The following is a 22,379-nucleotide window of genomic DNA, read 5'->3' as shown; positions in this document are numbered from 1 at the left end:
TCACGGCAAGCTGAAGAACAATAGTTCAACCTTTTCAGCTCCTTTTTGGAAATCTCTGCTTCATTATCCAAATCTGGGTTACGAAAATTATGTTGAATGATTTGGTGAATGCCATTTTAGTTTCTTTGGCGTAACTTATACGACATAATTGTTGAGATTATTTCTGTTTGCCACACACAACAGTAAATCCTGTCAGACAAAGACAAGTCAAACACATGATTAATGGTACAATATGCTCCCTTTGATATCTACAGACTCAGTGCACGGCAATGTCTTCTTTAATTTCCCTCTTAGGTTACAATGCACCATTTTATTGCTGCATCTCTCCCTCAAAGCTTTTAAGTCTTTTGTAATGTGTATCTTCACTTTTTCTTTTCTATCTTATTTTATAGTACCTTTTCATTTGAACATTATCATGTTTTTTCATTATAACCATCACTATCTTTAATATACCTCAATATGCAGCAACTCTGGCATTTTTGCTCCATATCACGTTAAGTATTCACATTGAGCAATAAAATGCCTATGCTAGTACAGAACAAAATCTCACTTCCTTTCCAGCTTCATTGTAGAAATCTACACATTCTGAATAGTTCATTTTACTCATTCAAATACTCCATTCTTCTTTTTTTTCTAATTTAGCTGTTGTGATATCACACCTACTGTTTCCTTACCCAGTAACATCATCGTAAGAGCACATTGATTTAGACTTTCTATGAAATCTTGAAAAAAAGAAGAAGAAATGATTATGGGGTGAACTCTGCAATCTATCAACATGCTCGGGTGATGCAGAGAGCGAGGGGGCTCTCCACTTTGCACCCTTCGCTGACACCCCTTCATGAGGGCTCTCATTAGCATTTTCAGTAATCTCCTGCAAAATACGGTAGCAGCTACGTGACTCCACGTTTTAATTCTAGTGTCTAGCATTTCCAGGCTCCCGAAGGGGGGAGGGGATTGTGAAAAGCCGGCAGAGGCCCTGACAGCTTTGCTTAAAGGTAGCAGCCATCCTTCCCTGCCAGTCTTTCCCTTGCAATTTTATCTGGCCGATTGCTAGTACGCATGCAGGTTCTGTGTTTCATCTTTATAATATTTACAAATTTGTGATGGATGGCCAGCGAAATTGTCTTTAAATGCTTCAAGTTGCCTCTGCCATGATTTCTGTTCTAGGAGTATTTGCGCCGACTGTTGAGTGAACTATCTAGCATTGTTTCTAGTTTAAAATGGCCAAGCTGTATAGTCCTAAATGCTACTAGTACCTCTGATACAGTCTAGAAGAAAAGCTATAAAAGATGCTGATAAAATCAACAGTAAATGCTGCAAAGAGTTCACAATCTGTGATAGAAAGGATTTTCCATGTTCAACATTTCACATGGAAGTTTTGGAACAAAATGTTCACCTAAAAATTTATTAGCATCTTGACATCTGGTTCATAGGTGTTTTGATGGTGCCAGCATAATTCTTAATACTTTGTACACTGATGTAATTTTTTGTGTGTGTCATTCAATTTCACAATCATTCCATACCACAGTCAGCAGAGTTAAGACATTTTTTTTTTTTTAAATAGATCAAGCCACCATGTCATTAAATGGTGATGTTTAAGGACAAGTTCATCTTGACACATGTGTGGATTGAGGGAATGCAGCAATATTAGTAGAACACATCAGTGAAAGTTTCAGGAAAATCAGACAATCTGTTCACAATATATGATTTTTTTTTCAGGGGGGGGGGGGGGTTAGTGCTACCATTGCTGGTTAGTGCTACCATTGCTGGATAAGGAGACTACTATAATTTGTCATGACACATGTGCAGAAAGAGGCAAGTCAAGTCATTATTATGTGAGAAAAGTGATGTTCCTTGGGTAAATGTAACATTACTGTGAATTGAAACACTACTTCATTCCATGCTGAGTTAAGATTTCAAGTGTGATTTTGATAAAATGCCTTTCATTTCATACTACAAACGGCTTTAACTAAATCGACATGGAACAACATAAGTCTTGTCTGCATAAAATATCTCGAACGAAGGAGAAGATAGGGTATGATAAGTCATACAATTTTTACACTTTAGAATATTTTACCATCACTCTCTAGTATTTTGATCCAATGTCAAAACAGCTAGAATACAAATATACGTGGCTTTAATCATGATGTGCATATGAACTTCCAACTGTGGTGCCATTTGCTTAACTACATTGACATGCTGATTAGTTTTTCCCCTTCTTTGACATAAATGAAAAGGTTTTGCTCCTAGTCCTATGATAATCATTTTCTGACAAATGCTGCCCCCCCCCCCTTACCCACTTGTAGCACAAGCCAGTTCAGATGAATGACATGCTAGATCCGTTTCACATTCAATTAGCAAATTGACACATTGCTTTGATTAAAAGCAAACAGGAAGGAGAGGCACTGGCATTGCTGGTTGGAGCACGCACTGCCTTAGGGGGAGAGTTGTTTTTCTTGATTTTAGTCGCATATTTGTTTAAATCTCACGCCGCTCAGGAATGTCCAGCTCAATTCAAATGATTCTGTGTAATTCATCTGACAAGATACATCTTTGCGCAGGAGTGTCTTTGAGGGATTAACACTCACAGTGTGCATGCCTAATCCCTGTTCAATTAACACCCTGCCTAAATTGGCACTACCTCATTTACATACAACTGTCATACTAGCCAAGCAGAGCCTCCAGGCAGACAGCTAATTACACGCCAGCTTCCATTACACAACGTTTGTCAGTCTCTCTTCCTCCTACTCTGACCTCATGAGGTCATACTCTGTGAAAGTATTCTCAAAATTCCCAGAAACCTTTGACCCCCAAGGAAGTAGAGTGGAAACCAGGGGTCGTGATCTAATCAGAAAACAAAACAAAACACAGCAAACCATTCCGATCTGAGCTGCACACAAGCTACCTTCACATCACATATCATGTATCATTACTGAGTAATTATACGGAAACGGTTAAACAATCATGAGGAAATGTATCAGTGGGATGAGACGACCTAGAAAGCTGTATCGGCATGTCTCGGATGTCTTGATGAAGAAAAGTGCCTTGGTCATCGGGTAAGTGGACCTCAGGGGTCAATCGGTCCAGCTTAATCACTCGGACTTGATCCAATGATTAACACTATGAGTCAGCTCAACTCAGGTAGCCTTGACTTTCTTGTGCTTCCATTCGACCAACTGTTTGACTAGTCTCAATTATCCACATAAAACAGTGACTTTCTAACATTCTATAAATGGCATATCAAATAAACACTTAGCATACAATCGATTTTAAAGTTTTGAACATTGTAACATTATGAATGGTTTACGAATAAGGCCAATCATGTAGCATACAGGAGCAAAGCACAAAATATGACATGGTTTCCACGTTAGTTTTGGTGAGAAAAAAACAAAAAACAAAAAGCTGGCTAGAAGACAATAATTAATTATTCCAATCTGGGAATCATATTTTCAGTTGTGTTTCTCATTATGCATACAGCAGGAAACGCAAATTGTGTCCCCGCAAAGATTCGGTGAAAATCAATGTTTTTGCCTCACGATGGTGCAGTATTTGGCAGATTGACTTACAGTGACGTGCAGAGCAAGCAAAGGGGGACCTTACAGGGGAAATGAAATTGTTAACACAAATCGCAAATCAAACAACAAGACTGCACAGGGCAAGACAGAAAAGTCAAAGGCTGAAAAATGTCTTGGAATCTGGGCCAATTATGACCAGACTTTGCCCTTAGTGGTGTGAGCTTGTACTTCTTCTTCTCAGGGAGAAGTTACCCCATCTTCCCTTCCCACAATCTCCTCTCTTCCATTTTGTCTCCACCCCCCCCCCCCCCCCCCCCCCAACACAACCATCCTTACCACCGATGATCAATGCACTGGGATGTATTTGGGTAATGACATATGCAACTCTATGCCCAGCACCAAACAGTCAAAACTGTCTCTCGCCCGTGCTGTTTTCACTGAGAAAACTCTTGACGATTTTCCTTATTTGGAGCTGTCACCGACCAATCACAGCTTGACTTCTTTTCTAGATCATCCTCTACAGGGTGTTCAAAAAAAGAAGAAGAAATGTTTGAGATGACTACAAACTGTCTTATACCGTGAAGATGAAGTAGTTTTATTCTTAAGATAATGTAGAAACATAACCATCTCAAACAAAAATATAACCACAGGCTGGTAATATCCGAATTTGCAGGAAGGATACTACATAATCATACTAAATACCTCACAGGAGAGCATGATTGAAGTGCCACCATTTTGCTTGTTGATGCCCCACTATAGTGAGTATTGTTTTCATGCCAAAGAGTAAAAGATAAGAACAAGCTGTTTTCATGCAAGATGACCAAAATCCACTATTTTCTCCATCAATTACAGTAGCCACAAGACATCATCAAGCTTCAATTATTGCAAATCTGTGACTCTCAAAAAATATCTCAAGATTTGATGTGAAAAAGTGGAAATAATTGCATCTAATTTGGTGCCAAGATTTTTGGCAAGACCCCCAAGAAACCAGCAGGGATGGAAATGCTAGCTGATACCGAGTTTTTAGCCGAGGCATCCGGGAGACAGACAGAATACCTCTCTATTCGGTATCCTTTGACCCCTTGTAGCTCCAGTCCGCCTCTATTGGGGTCAGCGGGTCACTTTTTTGCCGCAGAAATTGAATAAGAATTGATTCCAGCGCCCGAGCCTTCCCCGAGTAAGTCTTCTGGCCTGGCGTGGTGGTGGAAGGCTGCGAAGTGAATCAATTCCTGGCCTAGACGTGGTAATCAAACTTCGGTGGGGCTGAATCACCCATACAGAGCCTGGGAGGATGGGGTGGTGGTTGGCAATAGCAAAACTCAACTAAACCATGATTGCTGTCAAAAGGAGCTCTACTGTCACACTTTCACTTCTCATGAAAAACACCTTTTATGCCTGAAAAAGGGAGGGGGTGGTGTTGTCAAGTAAAGAGGACCATACAGTATTTTGCTTTCCTTTCTGGCTTGTTGGATTAATTGATATATACTTGCCCTCTGAACACACAATAATCTCAATCCCACTGAGAATGTACAATATCCACAAACTGCTGCTTGTGTGCATGCATTACATTCCTTTCACAATATCACAATTTAAAGACAATGAGCATTTCAATAATTATACCTCTACTTTCTTCACAAGTTTCGAATGGCATGACAATGACATCACTTTGCATATATCAGACACACTTCTCTGATTTCATGCCGCCATGTACAAAAGACATTGATTCAGTGAATATGTGTCATACAAAGTCTAGCTTCAAACTAAGTTATGTAACTTCCTCATATTTCCATAATTCTATTTATTAGTGACTCTTCCAAAATCAATCATTACATTATATCTGATTCTGACAAATTGTGATTTCTCCAGAAACCCTCGAGATGTTTGTTTCGGAATACATCATGACATGATCCACTTCTCATCATACACATACATGAAGAAGTTCTGAAGATTGTAGCAGGTCATATGAACACAAGGAAGGGAAAGAAGCCTGTTTCTAAACTATTCAATGAAAGCAAAGTATACAAATACTACAAACATCATACTAATATCAAGTCACATACAGGCGAGTGTTACTGAAACTTAATGACTTTTAACTCTGTAGGCTTCTTCAGAATCTAAACTCACTTTTTTCAGGTCACCTTTCAAATAAGGCAATTTTTTTTCCCCTGAATAATCACAATCAAAACATCAATGTGTTTCTGGCAGTGGAATTAGGCCTACTTGGAAAAAATTGCACAAATAGTAAGATTTGGATTGCGATCTGAATCGCAATCCGAATCAAGACTTTTCGACTTGCCAAGCATTCATACAACAGATTAGCGAGATCTGGATTGCCATCCAGACGCTGATATTGGGATCATGATCCAAATCTCACTCTCAAACTGCCATGTGAACCCCCTTTATTTCTCTCACTAATATTGCATATTCTTCTGGTTCATGTCTCCATTTAACTCTATCATCTCCCATAGCAACTAAACTGTATCATACAATGGTATAATTAAAGAATTGGTACAAACAGGGCATAAGATCCAGAAACATCAGAGTAAGATCTCAGAATCAAGTCTATTTTCTAGACCTTTTTTTTCTTTGCTGGTTAGCTAGTTTGTGTGGTTGCTTGCACTTTACTAAAACTCCACCCCTTTCCTGCTATTAACCATACGGTCTATATGTCTATACTTGACAATGTCATAAATATGCAGAGTACTATTTTGACTCTCAATCTCATAGTATAGACCATACTTGCCCATTTTGTGGACTCCATGCTATTAAAACAATATGGTCATTCTTCTGGTGGCAGTGCACTGAAGAGCTCTACTACTGCTTAATGAGGAGTCACCCTTATTTGTGACCACTGGATTAACTCTATCACTACCATCAGCAATGCGTCTGTATATAATGTCAATGATATATTAGGCTGGTGGTTATAGGAGGGGTTAAAACAAAGCAGCTGTTGCTCAGAAGGAGAATGTTTAAATCTCAGACCATTTGAGGTACTAACTATTCTGCTGTCACTTTATCTTCGTGCAGTCATATTTAATAGCACAGAATACTTACTATCCCAAAAGCAGATTTCCAAATTAATAGGCACACAATATGCCATCTGCCTTTACAACTATAAAGTCAGAAGAAAGTTTTTGAAATGCACTTTCCCCCATTTTTTACTTCACATGTGTGTCTCTGATCATCCAAAAATGTACTTTCTGCAAAAATTTTGAGCCAAAGCATGTCGCTATGACAATCATAATTTAAGTACGTCCTCCCACAGCTACTCTGTTTGAATTGCCTTCAGACGGTGGGAAAGATTATGTCAGTCAAGAGATAATATCAATTACAAAATATATTAATCATGAATTGTTTAGATGAGAGATTGCAATTTATCAAGTGATTTGGTCGAGATCTCCAGTTTAGATGAACAATTGTAAGTTGTGGAGAACATGAAATTTAACATAAGTTTAGCAATGGTCCAGCATCATAGCAAGATAATAATAATCTCACATCATAAATTACCAGACCATGATAACATTGCTGATGCACCTCCCGATATAGTCAATATTACATAGAAGACACAGAATGATTAGCATATTTGATTGATTAGCTATGAAGCCTTAATTTTTAATTTCTCTATTCATACTTTTTATCAGATAAAATCTGATCTTCTTCTTTTTTTCTGAAACTAATTGCCATCAGATAAGTCCTTTCCAAGTGTCATTTTTTTTTTTTTTACTTAACCCAGCTCTTTGGTTCCAGACCATCTGATAAAGGGAAGGAAAAAAATGTATTGGTATGTATATATATGTATGTGTGTGTGTATGTGTGTCTGTGTATGTGTATGTGTGGGTGTGTGTGGGTGTGTGTGTGTGTGTGTGTGTGTATGTGTGTGTGTGTATGTGCTGGTGTTGGTTGGGGTGGGGTGATAGGGAGTGAGGTTGCCAGTTGACATCGAGAAACAGGAGAATGTATATGTGTGTACGGCAAGATATTTCCGGAAACCCAACACTAGCTGTAGCAAGGAGTGTAGTCACTGTGCGGGTCGGGTGGGGGGAGGGTGAGCGTCAGGAGTGCGTACTGGGAGCTATCGACGCGGCACAACGATTCCCTTCGGGTTGGAGCTGATCTGTCATCAGCCCAATGCCCCCTCGGAGTGCGGGGCGAGAGAGAAGGGAGACGGCGCCCCCAAGTGTGACGGTTTCCCCTCACAGGGATCCCTGTCACATGGTCCTGTGCTCGACAGAGCTGGGAGGAGAAATCCAGGAGAATGTGACCATGGTAACGCTGTGTTCACTACCACTACACCCAGGAAGAGGCATCAAGTTTTCTACCGCTTCTGTTTTCCCTTCCTCCAGGGCGATTATCCAGTTGCAAATTCTTCTCCCCTCCAACCAGAAATATGTGTGTCATGACACTGAACTTGCATAATTCTTTCCCAAATCACTATCATGTTGCTGATTTCACCAGAGGAATGATAGATACTGCTCTTTTGGGGCACATTCTTATTTCATCATTTGTTTGGGCTTCTCTCTATTTTTTTTTGTTTGTTTTGTTTTTTTTTGGGGGGAGGATGGCATTTCAGAGCTATCATGGCTTGCTGAGCTACTATTTCCTTATATCACACAGTATTTTTTTTACAATCACTGGTACTCTGCCCATGGGACTCCGATGAATCAAAGCCCCCAATTCCACACATGTGATTCCCTACACAACTCCTACTGAAGTTTGAAGCTTCATTTGTTCACGAGTATCAAAACATAAAGGCAGAAGTGTTAATTAGCATTGATATCAAGGATTACGGTGATTGAGCATGATTTTGAACTTATTAGCGAGAAACGTTTCGGAATGACACCATATTGTGAGTGAATTATTGTGCATGTGTGAGCAGGATCTCATATCATCCCATACAGAAAGTTATGAATTAAATTTGGTTTATGTCTCCATGTGTATTATGAAGCAAAATGACAATGTGAATAAGTAAAAAGCAAAATAATGGGTAATAGGTACAAGACACAAACAAATTTGGATAAACATTGTCAGAATGAACCTACGAGACCTGAAAGTAATCAGGTACTTTTACAATATATTTGGTTGCTAAGTGACGAATCTTTGGGCTTTTTCCTTCTTCTGATACTGGTTACAGCACCACTTAATGCAAAACTTAACAAAGCTTACAAACACCATTGCAAGATGTGACAAGATACATACTAACACCGAGACCAGAAAAATGTTGATTATCAAAGCAAAAAAACAGCCCGGAGGTTTAATTTACTTCATGTCCTGAAATAACCCATCGCATTGACCAGAGAATACAAACCAACTCTCACTGCACAGCCGATACCTGATCCCACTGCTGTAAAATCTAAACCCTTCAGAATCTCACTTCTTTCACTTTTTTTTCCTCTTTTCTTTCTCATGTCTTCTTCTTCTTCCTATCCTCAAGCTCAATCAAACAAATCAAGATTTTCCCCTTGCAACCAAAGCTTTACAGACAGAAATGAAGTGAAAATATCATTACAAGAGAAATGAAAATTGCCGTTATTTCAGTAAGTCACACTGCAGACAACATATAAGATTTTTTTTTTTCTTGGATTGCCGAACTGCATTTCAAGATTTAAAGATTGCAGTGCAATCTCTGAGGTAATACAAATAGGATGCATCCTTTACTCACAAAGGGAAAATTGGCCCAAGAGACAAAGCTTGACAAAATGTTGTTTTTTAGCTTTCGACCACTCTACAGCAGAGCATCACATTATGTTTAGACACATTCTCCATTCTGTCCATTCCGTCTTTGTGCTTCTATGTTAACTTCATTCTGGAATAAAAACACCATACGTTGAATTGCCAAATACAGAAGCAACAAAGCACTTCGTCATGAAAATCCTGTATCATTTGACATGTTGAGATAAGATGGCTACTATGCCATCCTCACTGATGTACTGTAAAACGAGGAATGTTCGCGTGCAGTTTAATTTCGTGAATTTCGCGAGCGCCAAGATTCGCGAAATTAAAATGCATGCGAAATTTCTTGTCTACACTTTATGCATTGAACGCCAGTGGCAAATCGCGAAAGTTTCATGCCACAAAAAAGGCCGTGGGCTCCAATTCGCGAAAATTTCATGACGCGAATATATCATGTTTTACAGTAATCACACTAGTTCATACCCAGTCCCATATATGCAAATTTGTGCGTAAACTCTTTGAGCAGGACAGTTGTTCAGTACAACTGTCCTTTCACAAGCCATATTACACATTAATTTGGGAGGCATTCTAAAATAGTAGGTATGCAAATTTGAGGAAAGATATGTTCACAATGCATGGTGGGATTTAGGAAACAAAAGACATCCATTTTGTGGAATACATGAAAGCAAACAAACAGACAAACAAACAAACAAACAATATCTACACTACTGCACTTAATCCAGTACAGATGGGGGGTACTTGGGAAGACATAAAAAACTGTCTGTATAGTGATTTTAATTGGTCCCTTGAGATCCGAAAGAAGCATAGTCCCTAGGGAGGTGAGGTGGTGCTCATAACAGAGCAGAACAGCAGAACTCATGACCAGGGGGTGTGGTATTATTCCCTCCCATATACCCATACCTTCATCTGGTAGAAGAATAACTTGGCATGTCGATGTCAATCTATGTACCCTGGTGTGGACCTCAGCGCATAATTGGCGACAAAGAATGACTTCATATTTCCACTGTATTTGAATTATCACCAGACAGAGCAATTACGGTTTTGTCATTGCAGTCCTTTCATGTTGCTCCAATTCTTCCGACTGATGGAGTCTGATCAACCACAGAGGAATTTCTGGTAATGATCTAATGTAATTGTTGCACAGCAGGGGAAGATTCTAAAGAATGAATCTTTACCTTTTGATTGAAATCTGTGAAGGTACGTCAGTCAGTCAGTCAAATCAGGGACGTCTGAATTACTCTCCAAGAATTTTCCACTGTGTGCTCTTTCCAAGTATCAATATGACAGTCCTTCTCCTGTAGTCACTGAAAGAAATAATAGAAGAAAATATGATAGAGGGAGGGAGGATGGTTCAGAAAAAGATGGTGGTTTGTTGGACATGAATAGATGAAGCCCTCATTACCATCATGTTGGCCAGTTGCAAGAAGGAGAAAAATCCCAAGAAAGAGAGGGAGAGAGAGGAAAGTTAAGTTGAAGTACAAACAGGACATTAATTTCATTACCACATTTGAGACATCTTCGCCCTTGGTTTTTAATTGCTGTGAGGATATTTTCCTTCCTCTCCTACAGATTGGTGGGCAAGTGGGAATTACATTTGGCTACATGGTAGAGTGGAGACGGGAGTAACCAAAGAGGAGGAAGGAGAAACCGTGGCGACGATGGATGAGCAAAAGTGCATAATGCCCTCACATCCACCATTTTACACATCATCTTCAGAGCAATTTTTTTCCCCTCCCCCTTCCTTCCTCTGCTTTACATCGTAGGCACGTTAATGAACGGCATTTATGCAGCGATGCCGCGCCACCGAGGTGGTAGTGTAAACACCCCGATGGGTGATAACTCTCGACCAGATGCGTGTAGCCAAGTTACCGCCTTCATTAACTTGAAACATTACAAAAAACCCCAAATTGGCAAATCACATTAAAGGGGAGCCCGCACTGGCTGACAACCAGGTCGTGCGAGTATGATGGTGGTCGGCTACGGCTGGAGTTTGAGGTGAAATGACGTAGGACTCAAATGGGGGCAGGGGGAAGGAGGGGGCAGGGAGAAAAAGGGGGAGGGGGTACAAAGTGGATGGGAGATGCATTGGGCTTCCAGGCAGGAGATGGTGAGGGTGGGGGAGGCCGTCGCAGCCAGAGTTGACTCAAGGCAGATGTTTTCCAAAACATGCAACAAATATAGTAAACTCAAATTTTTTCTCTCTTGGAATGGACGAGTAACCAACAGACCTACATTTTGCTTCTAGATATTCTCTCCGCTGACATTTCCTTAAAAAATCTGATTGATCAATGTACCATCAATCCGACAGCATCTCAACGTTCAATAAGTGTGAGAAAACTGCAGGCTTACATTTTCCTTCACACTTTTTTCCCCCATGAAATGCAGCAACATGTATTTCAGGGCACATATCAAAACATCCCTCGGTCCTTCACGAGCTGTTCAATCTCTCTCAAACGACTGTGATTTGGCACTGTACGTCAGCAGGTAATAGAGGGAGCTATATATGCTAAGGAAACACTAAGAACACTATTCAAGTTGCACTGCTCAGAGCCATATCTTGTCACTTCTTAGAACAATCTTCATTTTCTCAAACTTGTGTCCTAATCCTGCTTTCCTACTATTTACAGATTACCTCACACTGATCTAAATAACCTTTCATTTATTTCACCTGTTCACATCTCCCTGATTACCCAAAATATTCACATATTATCATACCCATCTATGGCTAATCTTACAGCCACTATGTATGTTCTACATATAGGTAATTCACTCATCAAATCCTAGAAATATGGCCCCCATTTCAACAGTTAAGTTGAGATGCCTACTACAGAAGTCAAAATGAATAACCATGAAATTTAAAAATCCAAGTTGTTCCTCATCTTATGAAGATGAGGATTTAAGCATAATGCACTTCTATGGCTGTCTGTTTGTCTCTGTTTCTCTGTCTATCTGGTTTTCTATTTGTCTTTCATAAAAAGTATCATTATATAGATTTGTTATAATGAATGTATATGCCACACATGCAATTTGCATCTGTTTCAGGTACTAAATGCTTTTTGATGACAGGGAGTTAATGACAGGCATTTATATTTGATAGGAATATGTCTATACCAACATTAGTCTGGGAAATAGTTTTCTATACTATAGAAGAACAATACTATAGTAGAACAATGGCAAGTGTCATAGATATATGTTACAACACTACAATAATTCCACTTAGACAACTGTCTGTACACACTGTCATATCAAGCTCTACATAAGACCTACTGGCACATGCTCATGAACATCCCTGGCTTCTTCTCTTCCCACTTCAAATATATATACAGGACTGAGAGCATAAAATGTCCTGAAAATATCAGAAAGATCATGCATCAGCTGCACCTTTTTCTTTGCAGCTCATAAGTGATACTAACTATAGATAATGCCTTACAGAGAATAGCAGGGAATATGATAATCATCTATTCTAAGATCTCTGTTGTCCCCTGCCAAAAAAAAAAAAAAAAAAAAAAAAAATCCTGTGCTCTTGGCATCCATCAAGATCAGAGTGGTTACCTATCATGAGATTATGATCTGACGAGACTTGATTCGACAGGAGGACTTGCGCAAACAGACCTTAACGACTCAACTCAGATGTGTGACCCTACATCAATCAAACAACTCTTCTATGTCCGCATGAACTAATTCATATTCCTCCATGCCTACGAATTATGAAGGAGAGGGGAAAAAATCCAGAGAAAAGACAAGACTGTCGAAGTATGAAGTTATTGCAGCCTAAATGCATTGAGCAACACCGGTATGAGACAGAGAGAAAGGGACGAGTAGAAACGGGCATCCTGGCTTCTAGCTGCTTTAGGCCATCACCAGCTATATGGACAGATTCAAGTAATCACGTTAACGGGAAAGCAAAGTACACCGGACTGTGTGACTGTGAATAATCGTATCAGGCGTTCATCCGCAAATTTGATCAGGGAAGTTCGCCCGAGTTAAACCCTTTCTACCTCTCCCCCTTTCACCCTCTCTTCGTTGCTGTTTTTGTCCTTTTTAACACTCATCTCATTCAAAACCTCATAGTTATTCAGAAGTGATGATATCAAATCGGAAGGTGAGGACTCAGAAACAAGATGGAGATTCTCATTAGTAATGCATGTGTGTACTCTACGCAGTGTTTTTTGTCAAATCTAGCATTAAGCGCTAGATCTGCGTTGCTTGTTGCTAAATAATGTAAGGCTGCTGGTTCACGGTGTCACACACAGTGATTGACAGATAAGCGCGAACCAGTGGCGGAGGGAAGCGAGAGAGAGAGGGAGAGGGGTAGTGAGATTGAGTCAGGGAGGAGAGACTGGTAGATTAACCCTCCACAGGGCAGGCAGGGAGCAGGGAGCTGGGGGAAGATGCCAGGGACTGCTGGCTAGATTACACTTCTTACACATCCCAAGGATAAGATGTAGCAGCAGGCGATCAGTGACGGGTACATCGAGTCATGAATGTGGGGGAAGATGGAGGGCTGGGGAGATGTGGGTGAGAAGATGGGGTCTGGATGAGAAGCATTCCGATCTATGGTTCCATGAGGGGTGTAAGTATCAGACAAGGGTGAGTGTCAAAACAAGAGGAAGGTTGGGAAGACCAACATGGAGACTTGTTTATGTGCTTAAAAGAAATCACATTCACAGAAAGCTGGTGAAACAACTGCCCTCTTCGGGATTGAAATGATATGAAGATATAAGAAGTATTAGAAGATTAAGTTTATTTCATGCATGGCATCAACTGGAACAAACATTGTGAAAGACTTTGAATGAAAGAAAGATTACGAAAAAGTACTAAGATGAAAAGATACAAAAGGACAAGAAGATACTCATAAAAGTACATGCTGAATGGGTGGAGGGAAAGTGAAAAAAAGGAACAAAGTATAGACCCACTTAATGTAAGCAATAATGCTAAGTGAGCATTACAAATTAAGTAGGTAGCTCATCTTTTAAACACTCAAAGGAAGACAACAGGAAAGCATGTTTCTTGAGAAAAGGTTGGACTTACAATTCAAGAAAGTGGGAAGTGACTTGAAGTAAAGTGGAAATAGAAGGAAACAGTCTAATGAGAATGCAGGCAGGAAAGAAGAAATCGATGTCTGGAGAATAAACATGTTCGGACAGTTACATGCATTGAGTAATTATCAAATAATCAAGCAAATTATGGAGCACATAAGTAGGATGACAAGCAGTCAGTCAATCAGGCAGAAACTACAATTCTTCAGAGAGTGTGAGACAATATGGCGCGAAATGAAACTTAAGTGCTAAGAGTGATGAATTAAAGTGAACGAATGGATAAGAAAGAAATCTGAGAGTGCTACGGGCTAAATGAATGCATAAATGAAGGAGTGACATTTGGGACTGGGATTCAAGCAAGGGTGCAAAACCAACTCCTCACCGCTCGCCTCATCAGATTGATGTAAAAATCAATACCAGCTTGGCTGCTACCACGCATAATTGCTTGTCGCTCTAATTATTCAATAGGTCTCTCTTTCCATCTCTCCCTCTCTTCCCTTCCCTCCTTAATTCTCTTTTTCTCTATCTCGCGGTACCTCCACCATCAAATCTCCTCCATTTCTTTGCACACCAGTCACATGATCAAAGGCACAGCCTTAGACGTCCTCTAACTGTATTAGTGCTCCAATGTAATTAGTGCAGAGGCTACATACACTTCCACACCCGCACCAAGTAAGAAGCGCTGGCTAGGTCGGTTGAGGTGAGAAATGGCGGCCATCTTGCTTTACTTTCTGGTCATAATCATGGTCTCGCGCAGCTCATAACCTAATGAGCTGAGGGGCTCGCAGGAAATCAAAACAATACCAATGCCAGATTTTTTTGTCTTTCTTTCCCGTGTCTCCACCAATCACTGCCGTGTCGACTAAATCAATATGATTGGAGTGGAAAAAGTGCAAGTTACATGAGCGGGAAGGTAATAAAGAAGCAGGCGAACTCTCTGATTTTCCTCTTCTTTTTGTATCCAGGCGACCACTGTGCAAATACTTCAAGAAAATTTTCAGCTTGCGCTCCGCCATAGAAGTAGCAATATGAGAGCAATCAGTGTGTGCGTGTATGTGTGTTCGTGCGTGTGTCTGTCTGTGTGTGTGTGTGTGTGCGGGAGAGGGATGGTAAGAACAAAATGAAAGGAAGCAGAATTTAATCTGCACCGACAAACACAGCGGGAGGAGAGCCACAGACATTTCTGACATCATCGGGTGAGATGTGGCCACAGCTCACTGAGCCAGCTTTTTTGAAATCTAATACTCAATTAACTGCATCCAGTTCATTTGCATATCTATTCCTTCCCAGTCTTGGCCTGACCTCGTTTCCCAAGTTGCAGGATAAGTCCCCTCACAAAGGGAAACTGAGCTGGCAAGCACACACACACACACACACACACACACTACACACACACAGAGCTAGCAAACTACATTTCGTTTCAATCAATCTATACCTCGACCTCTTTTTTCTTCTTTTTTTTTCTTCTTATATTCTCCGCTCTCCACCTATACCTCTTCCTTTTTACTTTTTTCCCCACTCTTTGGTGATCTCTAGCAAATCCCCCGACTATTAAAATCTATTTCTACACCTGCCTAGTGTATGAAAGAAATAAGAGAAGGGGAGAAAGAAATGTCGTTACAATGGCGCTATTTATTCAAAGGTGCATCCACAAGTTGGAGGTTGGATTCTTGTCGGAGATCTCTCATAGCCAGGAGGCATCAAACGTCATTAATATTTCACAGAATGCTAACCCATATGACAAAAAAAAAAAAGAGGGATAGATACTATATGGATGCCTATCCCTACAGCATGGCTTTAAGATCATGAACTCGTGATACATATGATGCTGCACAAACATTTGAATATCTTTGCCTCTATCAGATACAGCTTTCTCTCATCCCTGTCTTACTGTGTAGCGTACCTGACAATAAGCTTGTGTGGTATTAGAGGGACATGTGCGGTACGAAGAACAAAATCCCATCTTTCATAATTCCTCATAAAGACAGGTTTAGGGTATAAAGTGCAGTCCCCTCTCCTCCCATAGCTTTATCAAATTTATCAAGTGATAACATCCTAACCCCATCCCAGCTACTGATGAGAGAAGCAAGCAAAGCCAGGACTAGTTGGAGAAAGGTGTGAAGCAGCAAACATGGTCTCAGGAAGCCCATCCCTGGCGGAAGGTGAGGGATAGATGAAGAGTTAGTCTTTTTCAAGGTGCTATATTATGATTTTCATCAACAAAATGTTGATCCTATTTGAGAGAATCAGGGCAGTATAACCCCTTCTGTTTAAAAAGTCTCTAAGAGCTAGGCAAACCCAGGTTGGGTATTTCAAAACCCACGTCTGGATGCGAGTCCCAACAGTTTGGAAAGGAAGACGAGGAGAGAGACGAGGGCAAGGTGTTGGTGGGTCATTAAATCTTGAACTCCAAGGAGAGTTGGAGGAGTTACCATGGGCACAGGAGCATTCACATTTACCACAGATGAATAAGTGACACATCACAATGCACAGTATGAATCAACTCTATCTGCGTAACAGGCCGTGCTGGATGACATTCTTCGCCGCAAGTTCCCTAATAGTCTCACTACTTAACCCATTCCTTACGACATCATCAAACTCCCAAAGACTTAATGTACGACCAGCCAGGTTCCGCTAGGCAAGGGTCAACAGTCAACTGTTCCTTTTGATATAAATTCATGTATTTCACCATATGAATATATCACTTGTGAAATGCCCACTTTGGTTTGATAGTAATAAAAAGGCAGAAACACATGATAATTACTTTGATATTCAGCACTTGGTCTAATAGCAGTTTAAAATATGTGTGTTGACAAGATGAACATACATACAACATCATTACTGTCCTTACAGAATGAAAGTTGCCATGTTTATCTAAAGCTTTATCACATAATGTGGACAAACTTGATGGATAACCTCTGCCACTAGCTAGTCATTCATCTTATGACACCAAAGCAGATATGAATGCAGAGCTGGTCATGGAAACACTATGGAAAAGACAACAAACAAAATAGCAGCCATGTTGATCAACTGGCTGATTGTGTTCATCACACATGCTTCAACAAATGGCAGAATAGGAGACTGAGGTGAGGTAAGCTATAAACCTGGCAAGGTTTAATGAACAGTGGAAGAAAAACACAGCACAAAATACAGATAGCTCCACAAACAAACAAGACAATAAGAACTTGCCCTGGTTGGGTTGAATGGGGGGGGGGGGCGGTGATGATTACAAAGAAAAAAAGAGTGAGAGAGGGAGAAAATGACAATTATTTTAAGCTTTCCTATAGCCATAAGCCCTCTGAGCTTACTGCAGTGCTCTGCTCACTCTGTTTGCCCGGGAGCAATTGTAATTCATGCTTTAAAGATTCTGGGTCACCCTACGAACATTTTGGTTACCTTTTTTTTCCACTTTTCTCTCTCATTTGCCTCCCCTATTCAGCCCTATTTGTCTCAAGTGAGCGTTTCTTGGGCGGAAAAAGTGCTGAGGTGGGTCAAATTGGTATCAATTATCAGCCAAATGTGTTCAGCGGGTGATTGGCGGATTAAGATACATATCTGTCCCTCCAACTTTTGTCTCTGTGTTCTAGTTTGGTGCAAAGTGCAGCAAGGGGCACCATCTTACTCTCATCCAACTCTGGCTTCATCATAGGTATTAAACTAAATTGGGTCATCTCTTATGGGCACGGGTATCAGTGATGCAAAACATTCTGACAAAACCAAGAAAGTATAATGACATTACATCAGAGTAAGAATAATGACGCATTTTGAGCAAAGAGTGCAATAATACTGTACTATAAAAGTGAACAATATATAAAAACAAAGCAAATACATTTGCCATAATACCAACACAATATAGGCCTACATGCATCTTATATTCAATTACAAATGAGAGTTGTCTTAACTGCTAGTCACTCCCTTCACTTGATAAAAACTGTTGCTTGAATATGGTCAATTTGGTTTTCCTTATCAAGCGCAAAATTTGTTCAAAGTTGACAAAACATGCCACTACACATCTCTCTTGCACTGTGTGTGTATATATGTATATTTGTTGCATGTATGTATGTATGTAGTTATGTATGTATTTCATTTTATTTATTTCCATCATTCAGGAAAAAAAAAAGATGCATATACACATATGACTAAAAAAACAAGAACAAAGATGACACGAAATATTGATGCTATTAAACAGTATCAATTACACAAAAAGATCGCTGATAATAAAATGATGAAAAATTGAATGGAAATATATGAAAGCCTAACTATGGCTTGTAGACCTGTACATACCGAGTGTAAAACCAAGATTGTGTAAAAAGAGATTATTGGAACCAGCAGAAATAATGAAAGAGTCATAAAAAATATCACATATGAGAGTTAAAAGCAAGTACTTTCAGACCTGTGTAGGAGATGTATGTACGTCTGTATATACACACAATCCGGCTATGTGTGAGTGCGTATGTTTGCACGTTATAATCCTGTACTTGTGTATTTATGTATGAAACTAATACAGATTTTCTCTTTAACTCTGAATGCACTAAATCTTCCAGAAGAAGTCATTGTGGTTTTTCTTTCAACTGCCTTTCCCCCTCCACTGTACCTCTGCTGACAGTGGGGTCATCAAGGTAAATACTAAATTTGAAGTTGAAGAAAGATCTCTCAAACCACACCCTTTGTATTTGCACACCATTAGCAATGCCAACAACTACAATCTTTTGTTCTCTTTTTTTTTGTGCCATGATGGTATATTGTAGCTAAAACCCATCAGTAAAGTTGTCACAGAAAAAATAGTTACAAACAAATTCTTCACAAAGAAAAAGTAAATACTCATGATGAAGAATTTAATTTTCTCATAGAAACTATTACATTTTTTCTCACTCATGAACAGAATTATTTCCACAAAGCATCAAGCCCATTAATGATTCATGTGATTTTTCTTTTTTTTCCCAAAATGACAAACTGAGACTAGTTTGTTATCACTGTAGAAATAATCCTGGTACACTACCCCAGAGTAGGAAGACAAAGTCATGAATTAATGATGGAGGAGTTTAATAATTCAGCGGCGCTATAAAGCCACACCTTCATGGCATGAGGATGAAGAACAGGTTGGTGCATTGGGTTACATCTTTCCTATCTCACTATACCTTCTTCTTCTCCCAACAATTTCAGCACCTTCCACATCCAGGTCAGGAGTGCTGAACGTTTCGTATGCACCCTTTCCCCTCTCAAACCTTGTCAAAATTTCAGGTAAGAAATAAATAGCAGTGGCACGGTGACAGTGGAGGGCGGCGGGGAGCTGGGTCGCCCCGCTGATTGACTCGATCCAAATTTCCATGGCCATGACAACCCCTTTGTCTTTACTTCACACACACAGGAGAAATATCTCCTGTTGATTTCAAGTTATGTATAGCAGATTGCTCTGGGCTAAATGTGAGACATGATTGGTCTTAAAGAGAATCTCTACATCATAAAAAAATGGTTTAAATTTCATTAATAATCAGACAGAACATTACCAAGGAATGGTACTCTAAATTTTCATTTGCTTTAATGCAACAATAATATTGGTTGTTACCACATAGAGCCTACATACATTAGTTGAGGTGATAAATTTGTCATCTCAAAACTCAACTTTCCTATTGGTTTGTACATAATGATATACAAGTATCAAAATCATATTTATGATCAATGATCAGGTGAACTAAGCATCAAGGTAAAGTAGGGATGTTTATGGTAATTTCACAATTTAATCTTAACAGAAAAAATATAGCCTACATTGTGCATCATTCATATCACATGACCCGTAACAACATTCACATCGCATGACCCATCACTTGAATTCCATATAATCGTAACCAAAATTTGTCTGAAACACATAAATGTTGTGACTAGTGCTCATGTTTACACGTGAGATGAATGATGAGGAAAAAGAAACTGCTTGTCGTTTAGCTTTTCATCAATACCTCCTCTATGGGTATCACATGACTTTTATGAGATCTCAGTAAAAATAAACACACACAAAAAACACACATTCTGCCATCAGTTCAACTGACTGTCTAGACACAATACACTATAAAGATTCATTCTCATTGTTACATGAATGTTGCGACACTCTTCCAAGGAACTCGACAGATAAAATAACAATGCAAAGTGAATTTGGAAAGAAGAGACAAACCAGAAAATGAGTATACACTGTACGTTGTCACTCTTCATTGCCTCATACTTTAACTATGTACATTTGCAAAGAGTTACTCACACACACACTCGCACACACACAGAAAAAAAAATCTCATATCATCCTTTTTTCTTTTCTTTTTCTGAGGAAAAAAAAAGTAGGGAAAAATAAGCCATGAGACTGTATTCTTGAAAACAAACACCAGCAACTATTCAAAATCTTGTTTGCAGTTGGCCACACCTCGGCACCCCCACATTCATCGTTATTGGGTTTTCTACTTTTTTTTTGACAGCATAATGAACCTACTCATTATGACACCCAGTTTCTCCCATTGTGAAACCTGCTTGAAGTTGGCCCTAATGCCCAATATTCCACGTCTATTCATACCCGGCAAGTGGGAACAAAGGCACCGTGCTTTTCTATAGGGCGTTATTGCTCGACATATTTAATGGCTTACTTGGATGCTAAGTAAATTATTCTCTGGTTTGAAGCAGCGCAATGGGACCCAAGAGGCCAGGGGGAAAACAGACACAGAGAGGGACAATGACTTTACTGAACTCGAGTCAACATTTCTTTCTATATGTCTGTAGACAACCTTCTTTTTTTCTTTCTTGAACACATTCATCAAACTTCTACACACGTCTAGATCAAACCATGATGGCAAAAGACATTATCGGCATATGTACACAACCAAAATACTCAAAATTCCCCCCCCCCCCCCATGATTAAATGCACTCATTACAGAATCAAATTGTATTTTATAAGACTAAAAGAGAGAATTCAGTCTTCTAGTCACTTTGGAAAACACTTTTCTACTTGGCAAGACAATGGAAACAAAACCTGTGATAAACAGCCATGACGAAGGAGTCATTCTTTGACATCACCTACTAAGCAGCCAAATGCTACATCAGACCGGAAAATACCGAAGATAAAAATCTTCCGTTTTTTTTCACATCAGTTGGGGAAGTACATAAGACATATGCAGGACTTCATGGCATCAAGTCAGGTAGACTAGGAGAAAACACCCAGTCAATATATCAATAGACGGATGTATGTTCCATTAGACATAGCATCACACTGAAGATAAGAAAAGTTTGCCTGCATCCTAAGGACAGAGTAAAGAACATTAGGCAGAAAATGTCAACTGCGGGAGAAAGACGGGGGATTGGGGAAGATGGGAGAAAAAAGCTCAGTTCTTGTAGGAGAACTGAAGTCTTTTTCAGCTGGAAAGAAAGGCATCAGCATATTTAATCTGATTTGTGATGCAAAAGAAACAAAATCTGCGAACATGACCTTTTAGAGTCAATTAAAACGGGAAGAGCGGACCCATGGATGATGTGCATTATCCAAGGAGTTCTGGCCTCAACTCACCATCTAGCTTGGGAGTGCAAAACCCTTTTTATCTGTCTGTTTCCTCATCTCGCTCTTTCTCTCTCTCTCCTTACTCTAATCTTTCTCTCACTGACTGCAGCATTACCTGATCTCAGAAGGATATCTTGGGTTAGAAGTCTAACATCATGTCATAACATGACCGGCCAGTGGCAGTGACTACTATCTATCACAAGTTCTGGTCAAGATTCGCATCAAGTCATGCAGAAGTCCTTCCCCCTTCCCATACTGCCTTATCAACTTCATCAATAAAAGAAGCAGGAGGGGGTCTGAAAATGTGCCCAAGCCGGATAGGGGAGAGCTCATCTGCAATTCTTGCATCATGTTTCCATGTGGGAGATGCGGCGTAAGATGGCTCCGAGCTCATCAACTTGTTGGGACAAATGACAATTAATAGCATTAAACTAGTGAAACACTGCACATGATAAACCATGTGAATGTATGACTGACTGATGATGTGATTAAGAAAGTAAGTCTGAGGGATAAGACTAGTTTGTGCTAATGTCCTGACTGGGGGTGGGAAAAAGTCTACAAACTCCGGGGAGAGAAATAAAAAAGAGGAGAAGGCCTCAACATTAC

The 22,379-nt window shown here is 39.8% G+C and overlaps 1 pseudogene; it reads right to left on the bottom strand.

Annotated features, from left to right (window-relative positions):
- LOC139727812 (zinc finger homeobox protein 3-like) overlaps positions 1-22,379 on the bottom strand; it is a 244,515-nt pseudogene that overhangs the window by 97,980 nt on the left and 124,156 nt on the right.

Source organism: Diadema antillarum, unplaced genomic scaffold (genome assembly GCF_040938485.1).
Source record: "Diadema antillarum isolate AM-2024a unplaced genomic scaffold, OU_Dant_1.0 seq00000153_RagTag, whole genome shotgun sequence".
NCBI classification, from domain to species: domain Eukaryota; kingdom Metazoa; phylum Echinodermata; class Echinoidea; order Diadematoida; family Diadematidae; genus Diadema; species Diadema antillarum.
Note: the sequence above shows the minus strand (reverse complement) of the source record. Positions and strands in the feature narration are given on the sequence as shown.